Source organism: Brassica napus, chromosome C7, assembly GCF_020379485.1.
Source record: "Brassica napus cultivar Da-Ae chromosome C7, Da-Ae, whole genome shotgun sequence".
Classification (NCBI taxonomy): Eukaryota; Viridiplantae; Streptophyta; class Magnoliopsida; order Brassicales; family Brassicaceae; genus Brassica; species Brassica napus.
Window position 1 is genome coordinate 19,625,318 of NC_063450.1, and position 12,009 is coordinate 19,637,326.

At 29.2% G+C, this 12,009-nt stretch overlaps 1 non-coding gene across 1 annotated transcript; it reads left to right on the top strand.

Moving 5' to 3' along the window:
- Window positions 1–3,195: 3,195 nt before the first annotated feature.
- On the top strand, window positions 3,196–3,315 carry LOC125590982. Its single transcript, XR_007326974.1, has one exon. It is a non-coding gene; the product is annotated as a small nucleolar RNA snoR86 (small nucleolar RNA).
- The last annotated feature ends 8,694 nt before the right edge of the window (window positions 3,316–12,009 follow it).

Genomic DNA, 12,009 nt, shown 5'->3' on the forward strand with positions numbered 1-12,009 from the left:
TTAGCGTTGGATAGACATGTGCCCGATAACTGAAACGCCACCGAACTTCACGACATGAAAATCGTCGCCGGAACAACTCCCCGTAGATCCACCTGACACACCGGAAACAGGATACCGGAGAAGAAGAGACCCGTCGGACAATTTTAGCAAATTGAAGAGCTATAACGCCATCAGTTTAATCGCATGAGCTCCATCATCAGAGAGTTACACGAACCCTAGCCAAATCGACTTTTGTGCAGAGCCACCGAACGAACCAAAACCAAGGCCAAATCTTCGCTTCAAACAACTTCAATCAACAACCAACCAATCTTCACACATCGCTTAACCTGAATGAAATCCGGAACATCTTTGAAGATATAGATAAGCTTGAAGATGTCCCGACCCTCAAGGAGGCGAGGAAGAAACATACGCATGTTAAGATCAGGAGTCGATGGAAACTAAAGATGATCAAGGAAGCGAAGCTCGAACAAGATCCGGAAGGAATCTGTAGATAAGCCAGCAACACCGCCAAAGAACAAGCGACCGTCGCCGGAGCCAAAAGCCAGTTGAACACCGAAGGAGAGGTGAACCAACCGGAGCCAAAAGCCAGCCAAAGGTGCTAAGGAAGTCACCCATGCCAGAACAGACTCCAAGGAATTGGTTTGCCTTTCAAGGGTAGTATCCACTCTTGGTATCGATCTATGGAAGACACCACGCCGGAAAACCGGTGAGACAAGGCGACGACTTTCTCTCTCTAAAAGATACAGAGAGATAAAGAGGGAGAAAGCCCCTTCTCTCTTATCGTGCTGGCGACAAATATTTATTTAGGTTAGATTTGAAGGCTACATTTCTATATGAAAAAGAAATAATATAATTATATCTTATATATTAAAATAGAAGTCATGACTTCTTTCATGTGTGATTTTTTAATTTGGCCAATCACTTAGAAATCTTATTAAATGTATTTTATTAAGACTAATAATACATAGAGTTTTTAAAATACTTTAATCATAATATCTTTTGATATCTTTTCATTTTAATTTAAATTTTTAACAAGGAGGCGAGGAAGAAACATACGCATGTTAAGATCGGGAGTCGATGGAAACTAAAGATGATCAAGGAAGCGAAGCTCGAACAAGATCCGGAAGGAATCTGTAGATAAGCCAGCAACACCGCCAAAGAACAAGCGACCGTCGCCGGAGCCAAAAGCCAGTTGAACACCGAAGGAGAGGTGAACCAACCGGAGCCAAAAGCCAGCCAAAGGTGCTAAGGAAGTCACCCATGCCAGAACAGACTCCAAGGAATTGGTTTGCCTTTCAAGGGTAGTATCCACTCTTGGTATCGATCTATGGAAGACACCACGCCGGAAAACCGGTGAGACAAGGCGACGACTTTCTCTCTCTAAAAGATACAGAGAGATAAAGAGGGAGAAAGCCCCTTCTCTCTTATCGTGCTGGCGACAAATATTTATTTAGGTTAGATTTGAAGGCTACATTTCTATATGAAAAAGAAATAATATAATTATATCTTATATATTAAAATAGAAGTCATGACTTCTTTCATGTGTGATTTTTTAATTTGGCTAATCACTTAGAAATCTTATTAAATGTATTTTATTAAGACTAATAATACATAGAGTTTTTAAAATACTTTAATCATAATATCTTTTGATATCTTTTCATTTTAATTTAAATTTTTAACAAATCTATTTTAAAAGATTTTTGCAAGATATTCATTTTCGAAATTATATTTAAATATTTATACTAATTTCGAAATTAGTTTGAAATATTATTATACATTAATATATTCAGTTATCGTTTATAAAATGAAAATAAAATATTCTATAATATTTTATCTATTATATAATCATAATCAATTATTTTAAAAGAAAAATATTATATTGAGATAAATATCATAAAATTGTATTAAAATTATAAAACTATAAATTTTATTTTCGTAAGTATAAAATATTTATGTTCAAAAATAAAATCTAATACGTTGGTAAAATGGGTTAACATTAGCAAACTATATATATAAAAATTAACATGTATTTCTTTAAAGCTAATAATATAAAATCTTTGTAACTACTTTAATCATAATATATTTTCATTTTAAATATAATATAATATAATATATATTTTAATAATATAATATATTTTCATTTATATATTATATTTTAAAATTCTAATAAATCTGTGTAAAAATATTTTAACAATAAATTAATGTATTTAAGTTATCATTTATAAAATAAAACATAAATAAATTATATCCTAATTTATCTACTTTATAGTCATGATCATGTTAAAATATAATTATTATACTTAAATAAATATGATAAAAGTATATTCAATTGATAAATTTATAAATTTTATTTTCATAAATATAAACTGTTTATTTTTAAAATATAATATGATGATAGAACGGCTTAAAATTAGCAAACTATATAATACATGTCTAAAAATTAACACATCTTAGACTTTTGTATATACAATAATATATTATCTAAAATGAATAAGCATAAAATATATTGGTAAAAAGAAATCCAGCTTTGAAAGACAAGTCAGAATTTAACATAAATTAAATACAAACTAATTTTTAAATATGTTTTCACATAAATATATTAATTTTTTTAATAACTAAATGCAAATACAATAAGATAAAAATATAATAAGAATTGACAAATTTATACGATTTTAAACAATTGATTAATCATAATATGTAAATTATAAAATTATTTTATTTGAAATAGTTATATAAATATTTAAGTATACTGTTAACGTTAAAAATATATACACTTGTGTTCTAAAACAATAATTTATGTATAGAAAAGTGAAAACAAACATGTGCGCAGTTGCGCGGATCAAAATCTAGTTGAGCTTTAAAATGTCTATTGAGCTTGATCGTGTCCCGACGGATATCTGAAGGAGCCTCACAATACAAAATAACACACGTATCTATACGCACATATATACATATACAGAGCCCTGCTGCACGTCTGCATCGACAAAAAAAATGTTAAAACGCATGCCATGAATTTGTTTACCTGATATATATTTATATATATGCCAAGTATGTGTAGCAAATGAATGACGTTTTGTCATATTGGTCGTGAAATGGCGTTGACAAAAGAGAAGCATACAGCGTAGCTTCTTCTTAAAAAAAAAGTGGGTGTATCTTCTTCATTGCATACCAAGCATGCTATCCCTTTAGACAATCTATAAAAATATCGAAAATAAAACTAGTTCTACGTTGAAGGTTGGCAACAACAATAAGCGATTCTCCGTGCCTATCAAGTTTTCTTTATACTGATCGTGGCCTCGAACAAGTCGCTACATTTTTTTCATAATATGTTTTTAAAAATTCCATAAGCTTACTGTTACTTTAACCCTGTTTACATTTCAGATTCTCCAACAATGTGCTAGTTGCAAAAAAAATAAACTAGTTCTACGTGAGTTAACTTTTCTGTCCTTTTTATAATTAGGAGATCACATATCGAAGTTCAAACTATTCTCCAAAGAGTGTTTTCAAAAATCGGACCTTTACCATTCAAAAGTGATACATAGGCCTAGTTATACATAGCCAACCGTAGATTAAAATTGCAAAGGAAATATTTTAACAATATTTAAAATAAATACTTATATAGTCAAGTAAAATTGCTAACCTATGAGATTATATGTATTATTATTTGAATAATTTTCAAGAAAAATAACTTATGAACTTGTGAGATTTACTACGGTTATAACTTATTAACACATATATTTGTTTTTATTTTGTTTCATGGCCATTTTTAAAATATTAATGGCTCAAATTTAGCAAAATAAATAAAAATCTTACATATGAAGATTGCCAAAAAACTGTGACCTTCTCAAGATATAGGAGTACTGTAAAAGCAATAATGATAAGGTGAGTCATCGCCACGCATGTTGTCGAGTACGTACAACTACGAAGGCCCATCGTTTTTTTATTTTTATTCGCAACGTCACTAAATCGACCGTCTAATTCTATACCTACGTATATTATTTTTTATAAGTTACTTGTATGTATTTTAACGTAGGCTTGGACGACCGACCGCACTGCACCGCACCATTAGGCCTGGGAATTTAAATCAAAGCCCGCGGAGCTCGCCCCTTTTGACCCGCCGTGGAGTGGGTACGGGTCGAACGTTTTGAAAAAATCAAGTTGCGGGTGCAGGTGCGGGTTAAGAATATTTTATGCGGGACGGGTGCGGGTTGGTGGATTTTGATTTGCGGATACCCGCCAACCCGCAAAATAAAATAAAAATAAAAATGAAAAATATGATTTTTTTTAGAAAAATAATTAATTATTATTTTTAAAATTAAATTTTTAAAAAATAATATAAAAAATTACTTATAAATATATTATTTTATAGAAAAACTAATTAAATAATTATTTTTTAATTAAAAATATAACCCACGGGTCCCGTAGGTTACCCGCAAAATAAAGCGGGGCGGATGCGGGTATTAGTTTATTTCTTTGCGGGTTGAACGGGTCGAAATTTTAACTAAAAAAAAAGAAACGATCCGCGGGTTGGCGGGTCGTGCGGGGCGGGTTGACCCGCGAATCCAGGCCTACGCACCATCGTAAAAAGTAACAAAAACCTCTACACATATATATGTATATATATGTTTTTGTTATTAGTACAACTGCACTACAGTTCTTCTGCACATTAACATTCAGAGCCTTAATAAGTGGCATATTTTTGTACAACAGTAAATTCCTTTTTTTTTAAGCGACTTTCATATTAAAAACACTGGAACAGATGTTTTACAGAGATAAACATAGAAGAGAAACAAAAAAAGAAGTACAACTTGAAAGTAAAGCAAAAAGAGACACCAAATCCGAATATAATCAACCTTATACGGGGATAAACAGCAGTGGACAAGAGGGATTCAAGTAAAATGGTACGACAACACATATTCAACTGGAGAATGGTCAGACAACACAGACAAGTCGCGAGAGCAACTCCGGGCCTTACATTATGTTCACCTTTCGGATTGTTGTTAATCCAGAGAGGAGCCAAAGCTACCTCACTCTCACTCACACTTATACAACTACTGGCTACTAAGCACATAAAACCGGGCTGCAAAGAAGGCAGTCATGACAAAGGTGGAAGAGAACATGTACTGAAAAGAAAAGGAGATCACCTGACAGAGCAATCAACTGACCGCCATGACACTGGGATGGAGAAACACCTAAGCATGCCATCTCTGTGAAACTAGAGAGCACCGAAGACCCACGAAGCTAACCAAGCTCCACACGTACTCCTAACTCTAAGAACTAGAGCGGGTTCTTTTCTTTACCTGAACAAGCGAGGACTGCCGGAGATAGACGGAGACCACGCACCAATGTAAAACTTGATAACCACCACCAGCAAATTCGAAGGGGGAGGAAGGCAAAGGACGAAGAGGAGATCGGAAAGCCACCACCTGAGAACCATTCACCGAACAGCAGAAAGAACCAGACCCATCTCACGCGCACCGCCATAGGAGAAAACACTGACGTGCTCTTCAGAAATAAAGGCCAAAGTCGGCCCTTGAGGGCTGAAGAGGAACACTCCCTTGCCGAGACACCAAGGCAAAGAAAAGGAAGCCAACGACAGCCACACCTCACCAACGCAAGACCATACCAGATCTGAGCCAGGAGAGTCGAAATCACACCCCACGCGCCTTCAAAGCCGGACAACACCGCACAGAAAAAGATATCTACCACCCAATAAGCGAAGCCCACCCTAAGAGCCGACTCCAACCACTTCCACGTCTCCCAACACCTCGTCGAAACACCGGAGCAACACGGCGTCAAAAGGAACCAAATTCTGCCAGATCTGTTTGATCAGTTTTTTTTTTAACGTCTGATTAATTATGCTATTACAACGATGAGAAATATTACATAGACGATTCTACAGCCGACAATTCTACCATCATAAGAGAATGCACGTCTGACTGCATCACTCCAAGCCGCCCTATGAGATCCATGTTCGATGATACGCCATGCACCATGCTGAAGACCTCTTGTAACATTTTTTCTCCATAATCTGCATAATTTGCGTTTTCTGGGGTTTGAACCCCAGACCTCCTATTTGATCAGTTTAAATAATTACAAAAAAAATTAAAAAATTAAATGGCATTGATACTCCTCTAAATACTAAACAAAATAAAGGGAATGTAAAAAAAAGTTGTTGTTTTAATTGTATTGATTGATATTACTAGCAGCATATTCCTTTCGTTTCAGTTTAGTTGTCGTTTTAGATTTATATACATAGATTAAAAAAATAATTTTGCATATTTCTAAAATAAAAACATCATTATCTATACACGTAACCGTATTTTAAACCAAGAAAAAAATAAACTTTTACAATTATTGTTAATAAATTTTGCATTGAAAACATAAAACGATACTTAGACCATCTCCAATGTATTTCCCTATTTTTTCTTCTAAAATAGGGAAACTCTATAATAAAGATGGATTTGTCTCCAATGTATTCTTCTATTTCTTTCTATAAAAATGAATATTCTTGATATATTCTTTTCAAATTTTACAAATAGAACATTTTATTTGTAAAAGTTGAAAACCAACCCAATAGAGGAATGCTATACTTTCCTCTAAATATAGAGGTGAAAATGCAATCTCTATTTTAGAGGAAGAAATAGAGTAGGATTGGAGTAATTTTATCTCTAAATGCTATTATAGAGACAAATATAGAGATGAGTTGAAGATGCTCTTAAAATGAAACAAAATTTTAGTTTTAAGAAAACGACTGATATGAAATGGAGGGAGCATTCATTAGAGTCAATTAGCTAAAAACCCATAAAAAGTTGGAAATTAGGTAAATACACGTGTTACAAAAAAAAAGATAAATACACATGATGTGACAAGTTTTGTGTCTATCATCAAAGATATCAAGGCGTTGGATTCAGGGTATTGAGTTAATTATAAGAAAAGTCGTATATATGGGATGCAATTTCACTATTAATTAAAGAGTTTTTAGTAATTTAAACCTCCAACTATTTTTAGATCGGATAGAAAACCTCCAACTATATTTTTATGATTTTAAACCTTTAACTATTAAACCGTTAATGTCGTTAACCTTCCGTTAACAAAATCGTTTTTCCTTAACAGAGATTCGTTAAAATGAAACGCGACGTTTCATATAATCAGAAAACGACAAGAGATGCTTATAATTAACTTATATTTTAGTGATTTAATCCTCCAACTATTTTTAAATCAGATGGAAAACCCCCAACTATAATTTTATGTTTTTAAACCCTCAACTATTAAATCTTTAATGGCTTTAACCCTCAGTAAAAAATGTTTTTTTTTCTGAACAGTGATCCGTTAAATCGAAACGCAGTGTTTCATTTAATCACAGATGTCACAAAATGCTTTAAACCCCTTTTATCAAGAACCATCTATAATGAAATAAGTAAAAAACTCAGTTATTTTTTAGTTTTTGCTTTTCTATTCAACTTTTAAAAATAAGGTTAAAAAAGGACGAAGAATACTATTTAAAAGTTGAGATAAATTAAGAAAAACTTTATTTGTTTCTAACATTATTTTTTCTCATGTTTATTTATTTTATTTATCAAAAATGTGAATTTTGTAATGTTTAACCTAGCCTATACATCTCTTCACATTTGAAATTTTATCTAGAATTTATCAAAAAAGTGAATTCTAGGTAAAATTTTTAGTGTAAAGAGATGGATAACCTAAGTTAATTAACAATCTAAAATTCATCTTTTTGATAAATAAATGAATAGAAAAGCAAAAACTAAGATTAAAAATAATTGAGTTTTTTACTTATTTCATTTTAGATGGTTCTTGAAAATGAAGAAAAACCTTTTTTTTTGAATGAATTGTGACTGTTCATGCCTATTGATTAAAGGGGTTTAAAACATTTTGTGACATCTGTGATTAAATGAAACACTGTGTTTCGATTTAACGGATCACTGTTTAGAAAAAAAAAATATTTTTTACAGAGGGTTAAAGCCATTAAAGATTTAATAGTTGAGGATTTAAAAAACATAAAATTATAGTTATGGGTTTTCTATCCGATTTAAAAATAGTTTGAGATTTAAATCACTAAAATATATGTTAATTATAAGCATCTCTTGTCGTTTTTCTGATTATATGAAACACCGCGTTTCGTTTTAACGGATCTCTGCTAAGGAAAAACGATTTTGTTAATGGAAGGTTAGCGATATTAACGGTTTAATAGTTGAAGGTTTAAAAACATAAAAATGTAGTTGGAGGTTTTCTATCCGATCTAAAAATAGTTGGAGGTTTAAATTACTAAAACCCCTTAATTAAACTAAAAAAGTAATTGTCGGCGAAGATTTAGCCAAAGTGGGGCCAGCCCCGTAAAATAGAACGGTCAACTGCCAGTTGGTCAATAAGAGTGGAACCCACAAGGTTATTACACATTGATGACGTGGCCCAACCGTTCGTAGCCGACATCAACGGACCAACCTCATTCATGTATCTTCCGACATTCACTTTGGTTCCTCTCTAATCTTCTTAACCTTTTTGAGGTCTCAATTTCGATATTACATGATTTCCTCCCTACATAATTTTCTAGTAATCGCTCTTTTTGTTCATACAAGAGAAACGTTACTATTTATCCCTATTTGGGAAAGCGCTAGGCGCTAGTCGGACGGTCGGATTGGACCTACCGCCTAAAGAAAAAATCAAGGATTAATCGAAAATTATGTGGGGCAGAATTTTTAGATGGTTTATTATGTTATAAAACATGTTAATCTTTAATTGTGTATAACATTAATACATTTTCATGTTTAAAATTGTATAAAATACACAAATAGAATATATAAACTTAATATAGTGTAATTTTCATCAAAATTATGAATATAAATGATATTTATAAAATTTTAGATCAAATAAATAAATAAAAATATCATTAAGAAAAAAAATAAATAAATAGATTAGGCGGCCGCCTAGGCGGCTAGGCAGTCATTTAGGCGGCTAGGCGGTTTAGGCGGACATTTATGCAAATAAATCGATTTAGCATAAATCGGAACGAAAAAATGACGCGTACCGTCTTGACGGATAGACGACTGATTTTTAGAACATGGCTATTTATTTGCATTTTCATAACACCACACATTCACCAATATATTTCTCTAGTGTCAATTATTGGCCCACAAACTCGTAACTTTCTAATCCTGAAAAATACTTTTTTTTTAAAGGATGATAAATACTGATTTACATCTACTACTCCCTCCGTTTCTAATTGTAAGTAGTTTTTCTTAAAAACACGAATATTTAGAAAATTGTTATTTAAAAAAATATATCATTTAACCAATTAATTCAACCAATTATTAAAAACCTAACATTATTTCATTGGTCACACAATATCTAATAAATAAAAAAGATGCATTGAAATATGTAAACTAATTATATTGTGAAATAAACTCTTTTTGCTAAAACTACTTACATTTAGAAACCGATGGAGTATTTAATAGTAGTAGAATAAATTTCTTCGCACTTTCTTATAGTACAGTGTGACTCAAAGGTAGTACAAACGACACTATTAGGGAATATCAGGACTTTATCGGTGAGACAAATCACTTTCAGGCGTAGCGCATGAAAGATGCAAACCACGAGTTTGATTACGTTACGTCACGTACACCTGGGCAGAGAGTTTTTTTTTTTTTTGAGATGAAAGGCTTCACCTGCGCAGAGATTAAAAAGCTACATGCTTTTTTTTTAAGTAGCTAAATGTATTTTTGTATGTTTGATTTAATTACCATTTTAACCCGCATGTTCGTACGAATATTTTTTCATTTTATAAATGAATTTGATATTGTTAGAAATGTTTTAAATATATAATTTCTATTTTGGTATTATATGTTGTGTAACTTTATAATATTATTGTTTATATTTTTTATTCAGTATTATTAATATATAGTGACTTATTTAATACCTTTTACTTTGTTATTAATTTTTATTACTTACTAATATATTTTCTAGTTAGGTACAATAAAATAACAATATGAAATAATTAAATAGATAATCTTCTTCAAAATATGTTTTCTCTTTAATATATACATTTTTGATATAATACATTTTTAAAATTTATTTATTTATATTATAGAAAAAAATATGTTTAAGATATGTTTAAGATAATTTATATTTACATGTTGTGCTTAAAAAAATATAGTTTAACATATATTATTTTAGTATTTTACGGAATTTTTAAATAGAAATACTGTTTTAATATTATAACCCTATTATTTTAGTAAATTTTATATATAGTAGCATCTATCGTATTATTTTAGTAAATTTTATTGATATAAGATTTTTTGTATATTATGATATTAAGTTTTATTTTTATTTTAATTAATATTTCAAAATATTAGATTGCTTTAATTTTTACAACATATATAGTTTGTTTTCGTAGTGCATTTAAATTTTTTTTATTATTTATAATCTCTGATTTTATATTTTGTAAAATTTAAAATATTATTATTTTGAGGTTGAATATTTATTTTCAAAATTTTATATTTTGTCAAGAAAACTTTGAAAATTACACTACTATTTTTGAGTTTGAAAGATGACATGAATTTTAAATTTTTTTTTGTTACTACATTAATACATTATTTTATAAAGATATTTGAATTTTTGGTAATATTTTCTAAATATTTTTCAACAAATTTTGTTATACTTAAAAAAAATATAATTAAAAATTGATTTGTCATTAATATTTTTAATAAATTACTAAAATTTCATATTTTCCTAATAACATTTTTTTAAATACTATATGAACTAAAGGTTATTATAAACTATTATATATTGTATATAAACATTTTAAACAATATATTGTTGAGAGTTTCTAAAAAAGAAAGATAATATGTAGTTGTAGATATAAAAGTTTAACCTATGTTAATAAATTTATTTTGTATAAAAATATTATATAGTTTACCAATTTAACTCATTTTAATGATGAGTGATAATTTATTTAAGTGAAAAAATTTAAAAAAAACTAAAATTTGTTAATTTACCTATTTAATATAATTTTATCATATTTAATTCATATAGCACTTCTATTTTTATATAATAAATAATATAATTATAGAATTTATAAAAAATATAGTATATAATTTTAATTTTATTTTTGATAATAAAATTTTAGTTAACATTGATTTATAATAATATTATATTACAAATTACGAAATTAATTAATATGTTATTTTATAAAAATATTTAAATTCTTAATTAAGATTTTATTAGATTATATCTCAACATATATATTTTATAATTAAAAAAAATCAAATTTATAGTTGGTTTATTATTAATGTAAATAATCAAATATATCATATTAACTAATTTCTTAAGTGGTCCTACTATGACTTGTTAATGGTACATAAAAATATGATCTTAAATTAATAGATTAGATATAACTAATTACGAAATTAATTAATATGATATTTTATAAAAATATTTAAATTCTTAAGTAAGATTTTGTTAGATTATTTCCCAACAGATTTTTTTATAATTAAAAAAAAAAATCAAATTTATAGTTGGTTTATTATTAATGTAAATAATCAAATATATCATATTAACTAATTTCTTAAGTGGTTCTACTATAACTTGTTAATGGTAGATAAAAATAGGACCCTAAATTAATATATTAGATATTTATAGAAAAAAAATAAACAAAGAATATGAACATCGTGGAACATGAACATCGTATTAAAATGATTTTTTTTCAACCGGATCAAATAAGCCAGAATTAAACAAAAAAAAATACTAATTACTTCCTTTTCATCTATTTTTAATCAAAACATAAGTAAATAAAACACAAAACGTTTAGCAAAAAAAAAAACAAGGAAAAAATAATAAATAATATGATGAGATGAAGCATTCGTCCTTATTTTGCTAAACTATCTTTATACATTAAATAAATGGACTGAATTTATTATTCATTATACTACAAAGTATAGAAAAAAATCAGAAAAATACTATGGCAGAATCTCGTTATATTGCAATAGGAACTAA